Here is a 12,892-nt window from a genome sequence, read left to right on the forward strand (position 1 = left end):
CACACCAGCGAGCGAATAGCGCAAACGCCGGATAATCATGCGTCAAGTACATGTACCACACATGCATTTTGAAATTGGTTTTGGTAGCCGCGTCGTAGGTCTTGATCCTATTATCCCAGGCTTCTTGCAACTCATCCTTAAGCGGTTGCATGTACACATTCATATTCTTCCCCGCATAGTTGGGCCCTGGAATTATCAATGTCAGGAATATGTTCTTTCTTTTCATAATCTCTCCGGGTGGCAAATTTAGTGGAATGACAAATACATGCCAACAACTGTATTGTGCTGCCGTCATACCATACACATTGAACCCATCCGTGCTGATGGCAACTCTAGGTTGCCTTGGATCTTCCGATTTATCCTTATGTAATGCATCGAAGTGCCTCCACACAAAACCATCTGAAGTGTGTACCAGCATCTTGTTCCCATCCGCATCTAGTTCGGTTCTTTTGCCCAATTTGTGCCATGTCATCTGTCTGGCCATCTCTTCGACCATGAAAAGACGTTGAAGTCTTGCTACGATTGGCAGATATCAAAGAACACTAATGGGGATTTTGGTCTGATTCTTCTCACCCATGCCGTTGTCTACCACAATATACCTGGAAGAATTGCAAATGGGGCAATAGTTCAAGGCCGCATACTCAAGCCTAAATAAGGCACATCCATTCTCACGGGCATGTATCTTCTCATAGGGCATCTTAAGTACACGGAGGATTTTCTCTGACTGGTACAGGTTTGCAGGCAGTACATGGACTTTGGGTAGAAAGCGTGCAAATATCGTAATCATCGCGTCGTAGCATTCTCTGCTTAGGTTGAATTGAGCCTTCAGAGCCATTACTTGTGCGATGGCATCCACCTGACAAAGCTCAGTCTGCTCGTGGAGAGGACGTTTTGAAGACTCCGACATTTCATAGAAGGCCTTTGCAGATTCCTCCATCTCATCGTCCGAATCACGAGCATCATCAAAGTCGTGCACCATGTCTTCAATCCCGGTACCATGCTCATCGGTGCGACGACGAATCACCTCAGCTCTGGCACGTTGGTCAGACTCACCATGAAAAGTCCACACCGTATAATTAGGCGTAAAACCCCACTTCTGCAGGTGTTTACCCATTTCAAACTCTGTCTGCTTTTTCGAGTTGTCACAGTTGGGACAGGGGCACCATGTTTTATGATGGCCATTTGCAAATGCGGCTCTCACAAACCCCCTGGTTTTTCTTAACCATTCATGGGTCATGTATTTCTGACTAGGGTGATCAGTGTACATCCAAGCACGATCACTCATGTTGCCTAGCTACCTATGGGGGCACAAGAAATAAATATATAATTCATCATCTATATTCATACGCTAATCAAGTTTGTCAGTATTATTACGTCCATGCAACCTACACGCTAATAGGTAAAGATAGGTCCTAATCCCACCCGAGTATGTGTAGACTCGGTTCATTTTCCCATGCTCTGCTCCAGATGCGACGCAGAATTTCGGCAGCACCTCCCGGCTGTTCTCCTGATACACGTCTCGGCAATAAGCAGAGAGGATGTGTACCCGAAGAACAACAGGGGAGGCACTGACGAAATTCCGCATCGGATCCGGAGCACAGCATACGGGAAAACAAACCCAATCTACATATACTCGGGCTGTCCATGGATAATGTTGGACAATTCGAAAGGATGGCGGTTATAAATATGCAAAGAAATGCATATTTATAGATGTCGCCCTTTCGAACGGGAGACGCATACTGGTCACGCATACTCATGATTGAAGAAACCTATAGCTAGCAAGTTTCATCGGCACGAAGACCGGGACAGAGCAAATTAAGGGGGTAGGAGGAGAAGTCATTTGTGCTCACCAACAAACGCAAGGGCGGAGCTCGTCCAACGCACGTGGAGGTTGTCGAACAACTGCACATTGAAATTCACCCGATCAACACAAATATGATGTTTTTATAATTAACATAATCGGAAAATATGTGACCTAACTCATAATTTACATAATTATGACCCCGTCGGCTTAGTGGCGGCGATGGTCGATGGTGTCGGGTGTCAGTGGCGTCGATGGTCGGTGGTGTCGGTGGCGTCGGCGGTCGGGGGTTAGTTGTGTCGGTGGTCGGGGGTTAGTGTTGTCGGGGGTCGAGGATCACTGGCGTCGGGGGTTGGGGTCTCTTTGGTCAACAAGAGGCCGAAGAGGTGTCGGGGGTCGGGGGTTGGGGGTCAATGGTGTCGGGGGTCGGGGGTAGGGGGCCGGGGGTCGACGGTCAGGGGCGTCGGGGGTCGGGGGTCGAGGGTCAGTGGCGTCGGGAGTCGAGGGTCAGTGGCGTCGGGCGTCAGGGGTCAAGGGTCGAGGGTCAGTGGCTTCTGTAGTCGAGGGTCAATGGCGTCGGGCATCGGGGGTTGGGGGTTAGTGGAGTCGAGGGTCGGGAGTCAGGGGTCGGGGGTCAGTGGTGTCGGGCGTCGGGGGTCGAGAGTCGGGTCTAAGTGGCGTCGGAGGTCGGGGGTCGAGGGTCGGGGTTGGTGGCGTCGAGCATCGGGGGTCGTGGGTCGTGGGTCGGGGGTCGGGGTCCTTTTCTTTCTTCTTCTCCTCTCTCCTCTTCTTCTTCTTCTTCTTGATCATCATGTTATTCTTCTTCTTCTTTCTCCTCCTCCTCCTCCTCCTCCTCCTCTTCTTCTTCTTTATTTTATCTTTCTCCTCCTTTCCTCTTTATTCTTCTTCTTATTATTATTTTTCTTCTTCCTTTTTCTTCTAGTTTATTATTCTCTTATTTTCTTCTAAGTTTTTTTTTCTATCTATTGTTTTCTTCTCTATCTACTTTTTCTACCTAATAAACTAACTATCTAATTTCACATAAAAAACGGGGCTCTAAATATCCAAAAAGAACCTATAAGTAAAGAAAACTTCTACTTTATTATATAACTTCAAACATGTGTTATTTAATATAATATCTGTATAACTATCGTATACGAACTCTTTTCAGCTCCAGGATCACACCTCCTTGTGGGATACATGATTGATGATTCTTACTGTTTTCTAAAACATACACAAGTAACATGAATCAACTTACTTACACTCTTTTCAACAATACACAAGTATCATCATGAAGGAATTCCACAATATAACCAACTCACTCTTTTCAACTTACTGTGTAATAAAATCCAGCCTTCTATGAACAATTTAAGCTGAGAAAAAACAGGAAATAAAGAAAAAAAAGGAAAAAAAATTACCTGCAGTGGGGCCCCTTTGCGGGGAGGAGGGGAGCGGGGAGAGCTGGTAGTCGGCGACGGGGAGGAGGGCCGCGGGGAGGAGGGCAGTGGGAGGAGGGCAGTGGGAGGAGGGGCAGTGTGAGGAGGGCAGTGGGGAGGAGGGCAGTGGGAGGAGGGCCGCGGGGAGGAGGGCAGTGGGAGGAGGGCAGTGGGAGGAGGGGCGGGCGAGCTCCGGCCGTGGGGGTGGCACCCCTTTGCGGGGAGGAGGAGCGGGAGAGCCGGTAGTCGGCGGCGGGGAGGAGGACCGTGGGGAGGAGGGCCGCAGGGAGGAGGCCGTAGGGAGGAGGGCGGCGGCGGTGTGCCGGAGCAGTGAAGGGGGTGGTGGCGGCGGCGCTGTAGGGGGCAGTGGCGCGCGCGAGATGACAAGATATCGACGGGGAGTGTGCCGTTAGGGGAGCGGGAATGGGGGCTGGGTGCCGTTAGGGGGAGCCCCCCTTTGCCGTCCGCGGAAGCTGGGAGGCGGACGGCAAAGGGGTGGGTGGGTGGGGTGGGCTTCGGCCGTTAGGGGGAGCCCCCCTTTGTCATCCGGGTTTTCTTTACCGTCCGCCTCCGAGCCCTTTGCCATGCGTCAGCAGACGGCAAAGAGGTGGCCGAGGACAAATAAAACCTTTGCCATCAGCAACCTCTTTGCCGTCTGCTTTGTGCCAGCTGACGGCAAAGAAGATCTTTGCCATGCGTCAGCACACGGCAAAGGCACGATAGACGGCAAATTTATCAATTCCAGTAGTGAGTGATGCCGCTGCGAAGGAAGTCCATGAGTTCTGGACAATGCTTGTCACTACTACAACAGAAACAAATTAAAATGGAACAAGTGTTACATACTGCTGCAATAAGGAAACATGTTTCACTACAACTAAAGAGAAAATTATCTTTAGGATTCAAATAGAACATATGCAATGGAACCTAGAGAGATCACTATAACTATCCAATGGAACCTAGCTATATGCAATTTTCATGACTATGGCATATCATATTGCTATCCAATGGAACCTAGAGAGATCACTAGCTATATGCAATTTTCATAACCTTGGATCAAAGAACACCGCATAAAATTGTATCACTACAACTATGATTTCAATGGAACATATTGAACCAATCTGATTTTTCAGATTGTGGAACACTATTCCAATCAGATTGTGTTTCCTTCAACTAATCAAAATTGTTTCACTACAACTATTTGAAGCAAACCAACTATGATTCCAATGGAACATATTAAACACTAGTTGATTCTAATACGATTTTTCAGATTATGGAACACTATTCCAATCAGATTGTGTTCCCCTTCAACTAATCAAAATTGTTTCACTACAACTATTTGAAGGGAACCAACTATGATTCCAATGGAACATATTAAACACTAGCTGATTCTAATACAATTTTTCAGATTATGGAACACTATTCCAATTAGATTGTGTTCCCCTTCAACTAATCAAAATTGGTTACTACAACTATTTGAAGGGAACAAACTATGATTGAAACAAATAAACTTACAATGTCATTATCTTGGATCAAAGAAAGCCTCAAAACTTACCTCGCCCATTGGAAGATGAAGACATGGTGTGCGAAGCATAGTTGGATGACGGCAACACCGCGTTGATCGGCCGTGTACTCCAGATCAAGCCCCAAGAACTTCTCATGATCCATTGCGGCGTCAAGCCATCGTTCCTTCAACTGTTCAAGAAAAAACGGCATCTCCCTGCTCTCGTTCGTGTACACGACATCGAGCATGGTCGTGCCATGTGCGAGCACCTCTTCAAAGCGAGTTGGCATGGTGGAAGAGAGAAGGGAAGAAGAGAGGAGAAGAACAGAGAGCGAGAGCGAGAGAGAAGAAGAAATAGAGAAATGGCGACTGTGCTTCGGTTCGTGCTTTTCATCGGCCGAAACGACGCGGGATGCAAACCGTTTGGGCCTTTAGTCCCGGGTTGAGCCACCAACCGGGACTAAAGACGTATACCAACGGTTGCCACCACTACGGCAGGCCACGTGTTAGGCCTTTAGTCCCGGGTTGAGCCACCAACCGGGACTAAAGGGGGATACGAACGATTGCCACCACCACTGCCCACCGCGTAGCCCTTTAGTCCCAGTTTGGGACACAAACCGGGACTAAAGGCTCCTTACGGGCCGGGACTAAAGCCTCGAGGGAGACATTGAGAATTGGGGCGACGTGGCCGGGCCTTTAGTCCCGGCCCAGAGGCAGGCCGGGACTAAAGGGTCCCGGACAAAGGCCTGTTTTCCACTAGTGTAACACTTGTATTAGAGGATCCAAATGGAAAGTAACTCAAGCACCCTGCAGCCCGAGCAAGTCGAGCTCAATGCAGAAAGTTGAGTAGGGAATGGCGACTCACCCTCCACCTCCATAGCCTCTCGACGGGCGTGCGCTTGGCGGCGATGTCGAAGGGGTCGTCGTCCCCCGTGCCTCGCCCGTCGGCCTCAAGGGCGCCATCGCAGTCGTCATCGTCGGGTGGCACCTCGTCGACCCGCCGCATGTAGCGCCCCAGCGACGCCTCAGGCGACTACACGCCAACGTCCCCGACCGGCATCGCGCCGATACCATCTTGGCATGGTTGAGGAGGAGGAGCTCCTGTAAACCCAACTTTTAAAGAATGAAGGCCAGCATCTGCAAATAAAAAATTATGAGAAGTTAGAAACATAATCAAGTGAATTCATGAATATAAACTTATCATAACCATTAGTAAAACATTTTTGTAGCCTAGTAGTGAACATGAGAACCTACTGTTGTACTATTAATGTTTCATGGGCTCCATTAAAAACTGGGACAAATGATTAACTGTTCTTACTGAGCATAGATTGATATTCAGACTTCAATGAAACTATTCAGGCAGTTAAACATAACATGCCATCAACAAACTCAAGGAGAAAAAACAACTCTGACTCAAACAGACTCTAGGCAATTTGGAGCTATAGGGAGAAGGCTATCCATCATGTTATCTTCTAGGGCAGGGTATTAATCCATGGATTTGCAATGCGTTTTCTGACGGACCATGAGATTATAAGTTCGATTCTTAGATGCACGTCAAGGTGGCGCCCTCTTTGGCACCATGATGGAGTCCGCCATCAGATTAACCAGGAGCCATACTAATATTAGGACATTCAGTTAAGTTTCTAGAAGAACACGGGATTTAGGAGTTACAAAAAGCTTGATAATAAATTTCTCACAAACATATCAGTGCAACAAACATAATTGGGTGGAATATAAACCGTACCCCACCGTCGACATGATCGTGCCTCAGATGTGGGCTCATGACATGTACTGCATAGGTTTGTGCCACAGAACCTTGCTTGACAGACTCGACCAGTTCTGGGATCTCACCCCACACGAGCTGCTCGTAGCTTGAGAATTTTACACAGTTTGGTGCTGGTTGTGTCTTGTCATTTAGGACCTTCTTGGCCCGCAGTACCTTGCCAAGTTGTGTGCAAACAAAAGGAAGATCAGCTGAGTTTATCCCCTCTAAATCTATTATACAACGAAGAATGTGCTTATGATAGCAAGATGAAAAATCATTGGAGCCATATAGAGATTGGATGGTTGTTTCCTGGTTAGAAATGGCTAAACAACAAGAGCTAAACCTGACCCCTGCTCTCAGGTTTCACTAGTAGCCGCCGAGGCCGGTGAGCAGCAGCTCGTGCGGCCGCAGCTGCGCCGGGGAGGTGGGCACGGATGCGGCCAGGTAGAAGAAGTCGAAGTCAGAGGCGTCGGGCACGCCGGCGGCGGAGGCCTAGAGCGCGTCGGCCATGTCGTCGGGGATGAGTGGGGCGCGACAGAGTGGGTAGGTGCGCTCGTCGTTCTCCATCCAGCGGTCGAGGCAGCCCCGGTGGAAGGCGTGGCGGCAGTTGGTGACCCTCCGCACCTCGTCGCCGCGATGGCGCTGAGGCAGATGGCACAGTCCCCGTCGACGCATGCGGCAACCTCGAGCTCGTCGAAGCGCACCATGGGCAGCACCTCCTCGATGACCATCGCCGTGACGGGGCGGAAGTCGGGGCGGCGGTACTGCAGCAGCAGCGCCTCCGCGACGGCGGCGTGGTCGCCGAGCCACGCGTGGTCCTGCGCCGGGTGCTTGTCCCCGAGATCCAGCAGGTCGCCGAGGCCGACGGCGTCAAAGGCCCAGAGGAGGAAGCGGCGGTGGATGGCGGTGAGGGGAGGGGGAGGGAAGGGATCTGGATCGGGGAGCACTAGGGTTAGCTGAACGGGGGAGAGAGAGGAGTGGTGTGCAGGGGAGAGAGGAGGTCCTGGTGTTTTTTTAGGGGTAGCTTGCGGTTGGTGGGGTTGTGGGCCATTGGATCTGGGAGTATCTGACGGTCTCTAATGCTTGATCCGCGTGACATGCTCATTGACCAATCAGAACGAAGTATAGGCTTCGATGACGTTATGACCATCTCAATTGGTCGTAATCGATTAATAATAGGAGGCCGCTACGAGTCATCCAGTGTCCAAAATTATTATTTTTTGTGAAGGACCTACCATATATTTGTTGTAAAATTGAACCGAATAATTTTTCTAAAATATTAGATCATGTTTAATATACAATTGATAAAATGGTTGGGTGTCAAAATCTTGGAGACACCTCTCGTGAAAAAGACAAAGTTTCCCCGATTCAGCATGAAGCGGGTCAAATTTGAACTACAGCTGCATCATAGATTCCTTTTTATTTTTAGAAAAAATCATTTGTAGGTATAAAATTATCCATTTAATCACATAAATACCAAAAAAATTCAAGATTCAACCACTAGCTAGGAACGGACATGCCCGTTGTTTTGACCGCATTTTGAAATGGGCATTTAAAATTCGAAAAAATCAAAAAATTGTAAAACCTTCGCATTGTGTCATTATATGTGACCAATTCACCAGGAAAAATAATAAACTTGTCATATAGAAATTATTTTTAAAAAGTGTTCTCAAAAAATGAGCTGTCATGTGTGAAGATTCATGGCTTTCAAGCCAAAATGATCAATCTTATGGCCACATTCATGGCATAGTGTGTTGAAACGATCTAATATTATGCACACCAATCTTTCCCCTAGGAGCATGCGTGTAATACCTTGTTTTGATGACTAATAGACTTTTCCAATAAGTATGTGAGTTCTTTATGGCTAATGTTGAGTACATGGATTATACGCACTCTCACCCTTCCACCATTGCTAGTCTCTCTAGTACCGCGCAACTTTCGCCGGTGCATTACACCCACCATATAGACTCCCTCAAAACAGCAACCATACCTACCTATTATGGCATTTTCATAGCCATTCCGAGATATATTGCCATGCAACTACCACCGTTCCGTCTCATGACATGTGCCACCACTTCCATATTGCCATTGCATGATCGTAAGCTAGCTAGCATGATGTTTCCATGGCTTGTCTGTTTTTTGATGTCATTGCTATACTAGATCATTGTCACGGTACACTACCGAAGGCATTTCATATAGAGTCATCATGCTCTAAGTGTTGAGTTGTAAGTGTGATGATCATTATTAATAGAGCATTGTCCCATGTGAGGAAATAAAAGAGGCCAACGAAGGCCATTTACAAAAAAGAGGCCAAAGATGCCCACCAAAATAAAAAAATAAAAATAAAAAAGAGAGGCCAAAGAGCCCACAAAAAAATGAGAGAAAAGAGAGAAGGGACAATTGCTACTATCCTCTTTCCACACTTGTGCTTCAAATAGCACTATGATCTTCATGACAGAGAGTCTCCTATGTTGTCGCTTCCATATACTAGTGGGAAATTTTCATTATATAACTTGGCCTGTATATTCCAATGATGGGCTTACTCAAAATTGCCCTAGGTCTTCGTGAGCAAGCAAGTTTGGTGCACACCCACTAGTTTCTTTTGTGAGCTTTCATACACTTATAAGCTCTAGTGCAACCGTTGCATGGCAATCCCTACTCACTCACATTGATATCTATTGATGGGCATCTCCATGGCCCGTTGATACACCTAGTTGATGTGAGACTATCTCCTCCTTTTTGTCTTCTCCACAACCACCATATTATATTCCACCTATAGTGCTATGTCCATGGCTCACGCTCATGTATTGCGTGAAAGTTGAAAAAGTTTGAGAACACTAAAGTATGGAACAATTGCTTGGGTAAAACCGGGGTTGTGCATGATTTAAATACGTTGTGTGTGGAAGATGGAGCATAGCCAGACTATATGGTTTTGTAGGGATAACTTTCTTTGGCCATGATATTTTGAGAAGACATGATTTCTTTGTTAGTATGCTTGAAATATTATTGTCTTTTTGTCAAATGATAGACTATTGCTTCGAATCACTCGTGTTTTAGTATTCATGCCATGCTTAGAATATATGATCAAGATTATGCTAGGTAGCATTCCACATCAAAAATTATCTTTTTTATTATTTACCTACTCGAGGACGAGCATGAATTAAGCTTGGGGATGCTGATACGTCTCCGTCGTATCTATAATTTTTGATTGTTTCATGCCAATATTCTACAACTTTCATATACTTTTGGCAACTTTTTATACTATTTTTGGGACTAACATATTGATCCAGTGCCTAGTGTCAGTTCCTGTTTGTTGCATGTTTTTTGTTTCGCAGAATATCCATACCAAACAAAGTCCAAACGTAATAAAAACTTACGGGGATTTGTTTTGGAATATTTATGATTTTTGGGAAGAAGAATCAACGCGAGGTGATGCACGAAGTGCCCACAAGCCCTGTCGCCGCGGCCAGGGGGTGGGCCCGCGGCAGGCAGGCTTGTGGCCACTCCTTAAGGCGGTTGGAGCTGTTCTTTCTCCACAAGATTGATAATATCCAGAAGAAAATCGTGTTAAAATTTCAGCCCAATCGGAGTTACGGATCTCCGGGAATTTAAGAAACGGTGAAACGCAGAATCTGGGAGCGTAGAAACAGAAGGACACAGAGAGAGAGATCCAATCTCGGAGGGGCTCTCGCCCCTCCGCCGCCATGGAGACCATGGATCCATCTAGGTAGGAGGTCAAGGAAGAAGAATAAGGAGGGGGCTCTCTCCCTCTCTCTCCCGGCGGCGCCGGAACGCCGACCGGGACATCATTCTGTGACGGCGATCGACACCAACACCTCTGTCATCTTCACCAACATCTCCATCATCTTCCCCCATCTATATTCAGCGATTCACTCTCCCGCAATCCGATGTACCCTCTACTTGAACATGGTGCTTTATGCTACATATTATTATCCAATGATGTGTTGCTATCTTATGATGTCTGAGTAGATTATCGTTGTCCTATCGGTGATTGATGAATTGCTATGATTGGTTTAATTTGCTTGTGGTTATGTTGCTGTCCTTTGGTGCCCATCATATGATCGCGCGCGTGGATCACACCATAGGGTTAGTTGTATGTTGATAGGACTATGTATTGGCAGGCTAGAGTGATAGAAGCTTCAAACCTAGCATAGAAATTGATGCATATGGGATTGAAGGGGGACCAACATATCTTATTGTTATGGTTGGGATTTACCTTAATGAATGTTAGTAGTTGCGGACGCTTGCTAATAGTTCCAATCATAAGTGCATAGAATTCCAAGTAAGGGATGACATGCTAGCAGAGGCCTCTCCCACATGATACTTGCTATCGATCGAGTCACGTAGTCAATTGCTTAGGGACAATTCCGCAACTCCTACCACCACTTTTCCACACTCGTTAGACACTCGTAGTTTTTTCTTTTTCTAACCAGCCCCTAGTTTTATTTTCGTGTTCTTTACTTTCTTGCAAGCCTATCCTATCATTCCTACAAAGTACTTCTAGTTTCATACTTGTTCTAGGTAAAGCGAACGTAAAGTGTGCGTAGAGTTGTATCGGTGGTCGATAGAATTTGAGGGAATATTTGTCCTACATTTAGCTCTTCATTGGATTCGACACTCTTATCGAGAAAGGCTACAATTGATCCCCTATACCTAGGGTTATCAAGAGGTATCTCTGGGCCCTCACGGTAATGCAACATCACAACAAGCTTGCAAGAAATGTGACTAAGTAGTTATTAACATGATCTTGTATTACTGAACGATTAACAAGACTTGTTGGTAACGATATTGAACTAAGTATGGAGATACCGACGAACAATTTCGAGCAATTAACATATCGATAGACAATGAGAACTGCATATGGGATTGATTGAATCCCTGGAATCATGGTTGTGAAACCCGGACTAGTAGATCTTCGTGGAATATGTAGGAAAACTAGTAGAAAACAAGGATTTAGTCCCACTTCACAAGGGCCCTTAGTCCTGGTTGTGCAACAACGATTGAGCAATCGGGACTAAAGCCCCCCCTTTTAGTCCTGGTCGTGTTACAAACCGGGACTAAAGGGGCTCCACGTGGACATTGCGTAGCGCTTAGGCAGGAGGACATATAGTCCCGGTTGGTAGCACTAACCGCGACTAAAAGGACGCCACCGATCAACCACAACCCAATGCTGGGGTTTAGGTTTTTTTTGAAAGGATGGGTTTTAAGGGTTTAGTGACTTCATTTTGTGTTTCACTTTTCTTTTTGTGTTTACCACTCAATTATTTTTCATTTAGGGGTTTCAATTTTATTTTATGTTTTGCATTCAACTCGACACTAGGTACTAATAGCTAGCTCTAGCCATTAATCGACAAAGCAATTATAGAAAACTGGAGCAAAAGTTGGCATGTTGGACTACTTTCGAGCATGTTTGCACTGTTGGTAGCTGTAAAAGTATACGCATGGAAGTTTTCTTCATACCTAGCTTTGATGTAATGTCGACCAAAAGTCATTGGCCTTCTCCTTTTATGTAGAAGTAGAGATATTTTTTAGCATGGTCCCTCTTACCTACTGCTTTTACACATGAGGTAAGAGTATATAATAGATCTGAGCCATTGATTTTGTTAATTAGTGGGTTTTATTAACTCTTATCTCCTTACTTTTTTTGTAAAAAGAGGAAGTAAGAAAGACCATCTAAAATTGCTCAGAACTCGGAGTAGACATGTGAGAGAAGCATGTGACAACCCCTCCATGTGACCTTATCACATGAGGGATCTACTTCCTAATATTCCACGGATAAGCAAAACCAACCTCCATCTGTGTAACAAAATAGCCTCCATAGATACTATCTTTGGTGAGCGCCATCCGATTGTCAAGTAATAATAGGAATTCTCATCATAAGAAGGCGACATGCACTACTTATGCGGCCATCAAATCAAATCAAGGACCTAACATGATAGTGACATGAGACCTCCAATTTTGTGAAGGTCATAAAAATAAATCAAGTGAAACGTCACTACTGGAATTGCTCTCTCGGAGTATGTATGTATATTTCCGAGTGACTGTGCTTTGGCCCTCGGCGAAGGGCCAAACACTCAGCGTATGTGGAAATTCCAGTAGTGCGTATATGTGGTTCACATGTCTTCTCACATCAAGAGGTGTTGAGAGATAGTAAAATCCATTGAATGTTGGTGAAGGCTATAGCAATAAATCAATAATGCACTAAAATGGAACAAATCCATCAAATCATGAATTAGGCGTCCTTAATGTTTGTGTAAGAAATACACCGGTCTAAAGAACTAAATGTCTAAAGAACAACTTTGTATGATCACACATATGCATCTAGCAATAGTAGAAAAAGGACATTTCGTTCGGAGCATTAGTCCCGG

General features: G+C 45.9%; 1 pseudogene; it reads right to left on the bottom strand.

Moving 5' to 3' along the window:
• Positions 1-6,542: 6,542 nt before the first annotated feature.
• Positions 6,543-12,368, bottom strand: LOC123405771 (annotated as a pseudogene).
• Between the last annotated feature and the right edge of the window lie 524 nt (positions 12,369-12,892).

The sequence above is a fragment of the Hordeum vulgare genome, chromosome 6H, assembly GCF_904849725.1.
Source record: "Hordeum vulgare subsp. vulgare chromosome 6H, MorexV3_pseudomolecules_assembly, whole genome shotgun sequence".
Taxonomy (NCBI): Eukaryota; Viridiplantae; Streptophyta; class Magnoliopsida; order Poales; family Poaceae; genus Hordeum; species Hordeum vulgare.